General features: G+C 43.3%; 1 long non-coding RNA gene across 1 annotated transcript in view; it reads right to left on the bottom strand.

The window, feature by feature from the left end:
• Window positions 1–5,107: 5,107 nt before the first annotated feature.
• Window positions 5,108–9,091, bottom strand: part of LOC138249729 (uncharacterized) — a 430,927-nt gene continuing 426,943 nt past the window's right edge. The window contains exon 5 of the long non-coding RNA XR_011194837.1: window positions 5,108–6,159. This is a non-coding gene — a long non-coding RNA (uncharacterized lncRNA). The remainder of the gene's footprint in view (window positions 6,160–9,091) is intronic.

Here is a 9,091-nt window from a genome sequence, read left to right as displayed (position 1 = left end):
ACTCATGATTTTCATGAAGAGCTCTGGTGGATGCCTGGAAGGTGAGTAGCCATTACCCTCAAGTTCCTGGCTAGACGCCATTTCCAAGTTGTCTGGGCCTCTTGTGACAAGGCTCTGGACCTGGTGCCCCCTTGCTTGTTCAGGTAGTACCTGGTGGTTGGATTGTCCGTCTGAACAAGCATGGTGCTGGTGGTGAATAATGGGTGAAAGGCCTTGAGCACCAGATGAATTGCTCGGAGCCTGAGGAGATTGATATGGTATGTCATCTCTTTCTGAGACCATGAGCCTTGAATATGGATGTGATCCATGTGGGCTCCACATCTGAGCAGTGATGCATCAATCACATTGGTTTGAAAAGGCATCCCTTGGAGGAGATTGCATGGAGAACACCACCACCTGAGGGATCGTATTGCATGTAAGGAGAGTGTGATCCTGTCCTCCCAGGTGCTGGTCAGCTGGTCCCACTGATACTCTAGACACTCCTGGAGAGGTTGCATGTGGAGGCGAGCATTGGGACTTAGAAAGATTCAGGAGGCCATTGAGCGAAGAATAGATGAGACTGCTCTTCCTGTTGGATGAGGCACCCTCCTGAGAGTCTGACATTTCTGAAGGATTGCTAAGCGTCGCTCCTCTGAAGGACATACATTTGCGTGAATGGTGTTGATGGAGGCCCCTAATTTAGGCAACGTCTGGACAGGTATTGATGTGGACCTGTTAAAGTTGACGTGAAGACCCAGCCGGTGAAGGAGCTGGCAGTCCAACTGAAATGCAGTTTGGCTTAGTGAAAAGTGGACACCTTTATGAGCCAGTCATCTAGATAGGGGTGGAAGAAGATTCTGTGTTTTCTTAGATGGGCTGCCACCACAGCCATGCACCTAGAGAATTTCTGGGTTCTGACTTGAGGCCAAATGGTGGCACTGTGTACTGGTAATGGTTATGCCCCACTAAAAACCGGAGTCATTTGCAATGCTTCCTAAGGATGGGAATGTGAAAGTATGCATTGTGATGGTCGATAGAGCAAAGCCAATCTCCCTGATTAAGTTGGGTATATATTTGATGTAGAGCCAGCATCCTGAACTTCTTTTCAGAATTCACTTGTTGGCGATTTTGAGATCGAGAATGAGTCTGAATTTGTGTTTGTCTTTTGTTTGGCTAGGTAATACCTGTGTAAATGCCTCCACCCCCGTTAACTGTGGCGAACAGCTTCCACCACCTTCTTCTGCAGCAGGATACTGACTTCCGCCCTAAGTCGAGATGGGAATTGGACGGCTGAGGTGGAATGGACGGTGGTGGGGTGGCAAACCTGACAGAGTATCCATTCTTTACAATATTCAGAACCCAGGCATCTGTTGTGATGTGTCACCACTCTTCCAAGTAATGTGCAGTGCTTCCCTCTACTGGAGTGGATAACAGAAGAGGGGGAAGGGAGGACTCATGGTTTTGCGGCTGATGTTTGTTTACCACCTTGGGTGGGCTGTTGGGCAGAGTGTCCCCATGTCTGCTTGCTCTTTGCTTGATGTGATCTGTGATGTTGTTGTTGAGAGCTATTCAGGAAGCCAATGAGGGGTTTGAACCCTCTGAGTAAAATCAACACTGGTAGGGTTGAAATGATTTATGCTGTTCCGCAGGTTTCTCCAGACCCACAGCTTTTAATGTGTCCATTTCAGATTTAATTCTTGCCATCTCGTGGTCAACATGGCTGCCAAATAGTGTGGAACGTGAGAATGGCAAATTTCGGATGAGATTTTCCCTTCCGGTTTTAGAGATGTGAGCCAAAGCCAAGCATACCTCTACAAGGTGACCCTGTGGCAATAGCCATGTTTGGCATGAAGGGAAGAATCCGCAACTGCACTTATAATTTGGCTTGAGACCATTGCACCCTCGTTGATGATCTCCAGGAAGCCTTCCCTTTTCTAATGTCTGTGTGTTCCGTTTTGCTGAGGTCATCCGTTCACATGGTATCTCACTAGTATTGTATGCTGATGATACCCAACTTATTTTTTCAGTGAGCCATTTAAAGGACGATTGACTGCATCTGTTGGCTCCTGCATTACGGATGTAGCTACTTGGATGAGGCATTCAGCTCTGAAACTCAATGGGGAGAAAATAGAGCTCCTGATTCTATGTAGCCCCTCTCCAAATATGATAAATCTGGGATGGTCCAATGACTAAGCGCCCCACCAACACAAACCCGGAGGCAAAAAGTCTAGCCGTTTGGCTGGACAAAGCCTTGACCATGAACACCCAAACAACAAAAGTGGCTGCTACCTGCTTTGGGATGTTGAGAGCTCTTAGGAAAATGTTATACCTTCTCCCGTCCCTGTCCAAAAGTCTAGCAATCCAAGCACTCATCCAGGCACGACTGGACTATGGAAATGAGCTATATTTGGGCACTCTCAAATCAACAGTTGCTCAAAGAATTACATTTAAATCCATATGCACTTTTTGCAGATCACTGACCCAGACAGGTCCCAAGATTGGGAAGGCATAACTCACTCCTTACATCCCTACAAGATGCTTGCGTTCTTCAAATGCCTGCCTCACTATGGTTCTGCCGATCCAGAGAGTGAGAAGAGGTGGCCGATCTTTCCAGTACAATGTTTCCAAGCTATTGAATTCTATGCCTAAACCTTGTGGACTGCTGAACTGGATCTTCCATTCTGCAAACAGCTAAAGACTTGGCTGTTCGCACAATCTTGATCGCCTGGCTCTGACCGCAGATGTTTAACATTGTCACCGCTGTGTAATGTGTAGTACACTATAGTGCTGTGATGCCCTAGGGTAGCTATGCACTCTGTAAGCACCTAATACAATACAATACAATTTTGTCCTTTGGCAGTTGGTCAGCAAAATGCTGGATTTAATCCAAAAGGGCTCAGTCGTATCTGAACAAGAGGGCCGTAACACTGGCTGCCTTCCTTGAAGTAGCTGCTGTGCTGCAGACTTTGCAACCTGGTGAGTCCAATTTTTTACTCTACTTATCTGGAAGTGAAAAAGATGATGGAGAGGTGGAATGGACTTTTTTTGCAGCCAAAATCACTACGGAATGGGGTGGAGGATCAGCACAAAGAAATAATGGGTTTTGATGCAGAGGCTGGTATTTCTTTTGAAGCTTGGATGGGACAGGCTTAGCCATGGCTGGAGTTAGGAATAAATCCATGGCCGGTTCGGGGAGACCCAGAACCAGTGGAAACAAAGGCCTTGAAGCTATACGGTGATGTTGCGTTTCGAAGATTACCAGGGTGGAGGGTGTGGGTACTGACATTGTATACTGAGTTTTGCATTCCCTCTGACTAGCACTTCTTGAAAGTCATCTACTGGACAAACATGAGGTGGTGGAGAGTCCGATAAAGTTGGTGTGTAGTCTCTTGTAGGAGAAGAGGAATAATTGGTATGTCGTAGATGGGAGCAAGACCTTGACCTATGGAAGGAATCATGATGGCGATGAGTATGTCTTGACATTGTAGAAGAACGCCCCGGTGTGGGATGACCACGATGAGAGTGGTGGCACAATCAAGAGTGTGTTTGAGACCTGCGAGCTGGAGTGCTTCTAGGTCCTGAAGGTGGCAGCACAGGAGCCAGTGTTGTTGGTAGATGAAGCACTGGTGATAGCAGAGGAGGCAATGCAGGTGGAGGAGGTGAAGATAGAGGAGGGGATGGAGAGTATGGCAACACAACCAGAGAAGGTGGCGACTCAGATGAAGAATAAATTCTACTCTCCTGCCTCAACATCGACAGACTTCCCGACGTAGAACTTCTGCGTCCACGTTTAGCCCTTAACATCCACCATCCAAGTCATCTTGATAGTGAACCAACACTTCTCGTCAACGAGGTACTTCACAACATCGTACGCCGGCAATGAATTGACGGCGTATAATCCCTCAATGTCGACTGGTGTGTTGATGGCGAGGGTGGCCACTTCATTGACGTCGAACCAGCCCGTGACTGCGAACACGCAGGCGCCGTACCTTGCTTCAACGTCGACCGGGACTGATGACTTTTCTGGCCTGAAACATGATTCTCAGACCTTCCACGTCCACTGGCAGCTGAGGGAAGAGCCCAGTGGAAGGCTGACCTTCCCCTTGCTCCGAAGTCCCACTGGTAAGCTGTGTTCCCTGGTGACGTCTCTCTTTTCTCCCTTGAAGGCAAATCTTCTCTCTGGCATTCAGGGTGCGCCTGGAAAACTTCCAGCAGATGTCACAGGTGTCAGGAAGTTGAGAAGAAGGTAGGCAGATGATACAGACATCATGAAGGTCTGTTTTGGCCTTTTTCGTGGCACAGCGTGGCTTCATCAGTCAATGAAGGCATTTTATTTGGCAAAATGCCTCAGTTTTCGGTCATAAAATAACGGAAAAAGGTAGGAAAAGTTAAAAGACGTCGGATAAAGGTGTTGTCACCAATTTCTGACAAAAATTGTTTGAGAAAAAGAAATATAAAAGGTTGAGCTCAATGCTTCAGAAGCTGTCAGAAGGAACCGGGAAAAAGACCACCAGCTGAGCATAATGGGATACTGGTGGTCTCTGTGTTCTTAAAGGCCCAGCTTGTATTTTAGCCATATAATGACAGCCTATGCATCTACTCTGTCCAGCTTTCCCTCATTTCCGTCATAGAAAGGGGTTTATGAAGGAGATTTCTACTATTTCCAAAACAGCCTAAATTATACTAATTTTTCGTATTGGCATTTTTTTTAACTTCATGATGAAGAATTTGGCAAGTGTAGCTTAGATATATAGGCTGTATTATCTGTTTCTTTCTTAAGTTTCTTTACAGGCCTTCCTGAAGAAAGGTGAAAAATCTACACTTAAGAAGATATATAAACAAACTGCTCTGAGGTCCCACACCTGGGCTGGACTATTCTGTGCTTATGACTATACATGGAAATCCCAAACGGGAGAAATGTTTAGTTATTTACAATATACTTTTAGTATCATGACATGTTATAAAGGCAATACCCCTTGAAGGTAAACAAAAAACATAAATAGCACTTTGGTATGTAGTACCTTCAACAACAAATAGTCAACACATATGAAGTACAGACACAGGTATTTTATTTAAAAAAGGTACAGAGCATTTTCTTTTTCCAAAAGGTTTTCACTGAGTGCTTTAGGGAGACTTGAGAAATTTCACAGAAGGTAGTTTGGGGAGATTTTCATACTACGCCAAATAAACAATTAAAGTCTGCTTGTTTTGTAAATGGTTGTTTTGGAGGTGGTAGAGGATGAGGTGGAGGAGGTGTTGCAAATAGTTGTGACGGAGGTGTTTGGTAGGCCAGTGATGTGCCTGTGCCTGTCCTAGGCTGAGGTGGCTCTACTGAATCTGGTTCATGCGTTGTCCATGAAGAATACCATTGACGTATCCGGCTTATTGCCTCTAAAATTTGCAAGGCCAAAGCATTTTGCCTTGGTCTCTTTTCCAATCTGTCAGATATGTTCTCAGTGCATAGCTGCCATGCGCTGGTAACATTCTGCAACATTATCCAAGGCACAGGTCTACCTGTCAATCATCTGAGGAAGTCTTTTAAGGGTGCAAGCTAGCCCATCAAGAGTAGTCCCCATGGCATTACTGACCACCTGCACAATGGACCGCTGATGGGAAAAATTATCCTTCCAGAGAGCAGGATTAAACAATGGCAACTCCAAAACCCTGCAGGCCTTGCCTTCTTAGATGGCCACCAGATTGTCCAGCATCGGTAGGGGTGCCATTTGGGCTGTTGTGAATAGCAGCATGATGGATGACAGATACCTGCTTCTCATCAGGTGTGTTCTCTTCCTCAGCATAATGAGAGAAGACTGGGATGTGCCATCATTGGAGGAGCAATATAGGAGATTGCACAGAGGCACCCATTAGTTGAGGGTTGTGCGTCTTGCACAGCCGGAACAAGTCTATGCCTGCTTAGCTAACGGTTGGGGAGTAATTCTCAGAACTTATTTTGGAGGAAGAATGCTGCCCAGTCATGAAGTGGCCTTCTTGTGGCAATAATGTCCTCCTCATTGTCAAGTTCCCCTTCCTTCTTGATAAGGTCCTGCTTCTCCTCTTCTTACTGAGCAGTGTTGGCCACTGAGATCATTACTTGGAGGTTTGGATTATCATGCTGGATTGCCCACCATCCTCCGTTTGTAGATAGTTGAGCATCTTCACCCAATGCAATAACCCCAGTACCTGCAGGAAGATGTAAACAGTTGAAGTACATCAAATACAGCTTTGTGTCTAAAGTTCAGATTACAGTACCATAGGGCGAGTTGTTTCATTTGCAGGGGTATAGTGTGGGAAGGTAATTAAATAATGAATTGTTAATTATTTATAAATTATTAATTAGTTAAATGTTAATTCATTATATAAATTGTGTAATTATCATAACTTTTTAGTTTACATTTTGGGTGCGTTTTTGGGGATTTCTAGGGGCATGGGGGAACTTAATTAAATTATAATTTATAAATAATGTATTTATAATCAATTCATTGTTAATTTATCATGTAAATTGTGTAAACATATTTTTTAAGTTAGATATATGTTTAATGTGTGACTGTGGTGTGGGAATCTAATGAAATAATTATTAAATCACTCTTTATATCAAATACTAAAACAATTATAATTCTTTCAATGGTTTATTTTTTAAATATATTTAATTTTACGATAATGGTTGTATAATTTTATGACATTAATACTTGTATTAAAATAAGGTATGTGTTTGAAGTGAAGAACTTTTCCTACTGTTGCACTGACTGGAGTGGGAATAGTACATTTTACCCCTCCTGAGTCCAATGTTTTTCCTACTCTTGCACACACTGGAGTGGGATTATTGAATTTTACACCTCCTGCGTCCAATGCTTTCCTTACGGTTGTAATGAGTGGATTGGTCCAACACTTTCCCTACTGTTGCACAGAGTGGAGTCGGAATAATATATGTATTATTCCTAGAAATGAATCGTTTTTTTATATCTAAAATTATATTATTATGTTTGTGTATTTTGAATGAAAATATTTTTCATTAGTAATGTTTGTGATATATTATCGATTTTTAGTAAAACGCATTTTTTATATTCTTACTTTATGTGTAATTAAATTGGTATATTTTTTTTAAATTCTAAATTGTTAGTTTTTAATTTATATATAAATATATATACATATACATATATATATATGCAAAGAAATTCTTGTAATAACAAGAAAGGTCAGGACACTTCCAGTGTAATTAAAGCTTTTACTCTTCACAGAAATATTCCTCCCAACGCGTTTCAGCCGTAGCCTTGTTCACAGATATATATATATATATACACACACACACATACACATATATACTTGTTATAGTATTAAATAAAAAAATATTACATTCTAATAAATTAAAATTATATTTATACATGTGTGTTTGTTTAAATAAGTATATATTACATATATATTTTTATATTGTTTAAATATATTTAACCTCTTAGCTGCTGGGCCTCGCCCCCCCCGTGCTGAGCCCTTTTTGGCTATTTGGGGTAGTTCGATGTTAGGCCTTCATAACTTTTTGTCCACATAAGCTATCCACGCCAAATTTGCGTCCTTTTCCAACATCCTAGGGATTCTAAAGGTACCCAGAGTTTCTGGGTTCCCCTGGAGGAGACCAAGAAATTAGCCAAAATACACATACATTTTTTTTCAAAACAAATGGGAAAAAAAGGGCTGCCGAAGAAGGCTTATGGTTTTTTCCCTGAAAATGGCATCAACAAAAGGTTTGTGGTGCTACAATCACCATCTTCCCAGCTTTCAGGAATAGGCAGACTTGAATCAGAAAACCAAGGCCCGTATTTATACTTTTTGACGCAAAACTGCGCCAACGCAGTTTTGCGTCAAAAAAATTAGCGCCGGCTAACGCCATTCTGAAGCACCATGCGGGCGCCGTATTTATTGAATGACGTTAGCCGGCGTTAGCCGCTGGCGCTCTCTGGTGTGCGTTAAAAAAAACGACGTACACCAGGCAGCGCCGGCGTAGGGGGAAAATGGCGTATGGGCATCCACGAATGGTGCAAGTCAGGCTGAGGCAAAAAAATCGCCACAACCCGAATTGCGCCATTTTTTTTACGACGCCCATCCCCCATTGAAATGCCTCCTGTCTTAGCAAAGACAGGAGTCATGCCCCCTTGCCCAATGGCCATGCCCAGGGGACTTCTGTACCCTGGGCATAGTCATTGGGCATAGTGGCATGTAGGGGGGCACAAATCAGGCCCCCCTATGCCACAAAAAAAAAAAAAAAATACTTACCTGGACTTACCTTAATGTCCCTGGGGTGGGTCCCCCCATCCTTGGGTGTCCTCCTGGGGTGGGTAAGGGTGGCAGGGGGTGTCCCTGGGGGCAGGGGAGGGCACCTCTGGGCTCATTCTGAGCCCACAGGTCGCTTAACGCCTGCCCTGACCCAGGCGCTAAAATCCGGCGCTAATGCAGGTTTTTTAGACCCGCCCACTCCCTGGTGTCATTTTTGCCCGGGAGTATAAATCCGACGTATATGCATCGGAGTCATTTTTTAAGACGGGAACGCCTACCTTGCATATCATTAACGCAAGGAAGGTGTTCACGCCAAAAAATGACGCAAACTCCATGAACTTTGGCGCTAGACGCGTCTAACGCCAAAGTATAAATATGGAGTTAGTTTTGCGTCGAATTTGCGTAAAAAAAAACGACGCAAATTCGGCGCAAACGGAGTATAAATATGCCCCCAAATTTTTCAACACAATATTGCCATTTTCCTGGGACATACCCCATTTTTTCTATTTTCGGTGCTTTCAGCCTCCTTCCAATTAGTGATAGGAATGGGTGTGAAACCAATACCCGGAAAGCTAAGCATTTCTGAAAAATTAGACAAAATTCTGAATTCTGCAAGGGGTCATTTGTGTAGATCCTACAAGCTTTTCCTACAGAAAATAACAGCTGAAAAAAAAAAATATTGAAATTCAACTGAAAAAAACAGCCATTTTTCTCAGCGTTTTACTCTAACTTTTTCCTGCAATGTCAGATTTTTTAAAGCAATATACTATTACATGTGCTGGACTCTTATGGTTGCAGGGATATATATGGCTTGTAGGTTCGTCAAGATCCCTAGGTACCCAGAGCCAAT

The sequence above is a fragment of the Pleurodeles waltl genome, chromosome 8 (genome assembly GCF_031143425.1).
Source record: "Pleurodeles waltl isolate 20211129_DDA chromosome 8, aPleWal1.hap1.20221129, whole genome shotgun sequence".
Lineage (NCBI taxonomy): Eukaryota > Metazoa > Chordata > Amphibia > Caudata > Salamandridae > Pleurodeles > Pleurodeles waltl.
The sequence above is the reverse complement of the archived record's forward strand: the minus strand, read 5'-3'. Positions and strand labels throughout refer to the sequence as shown.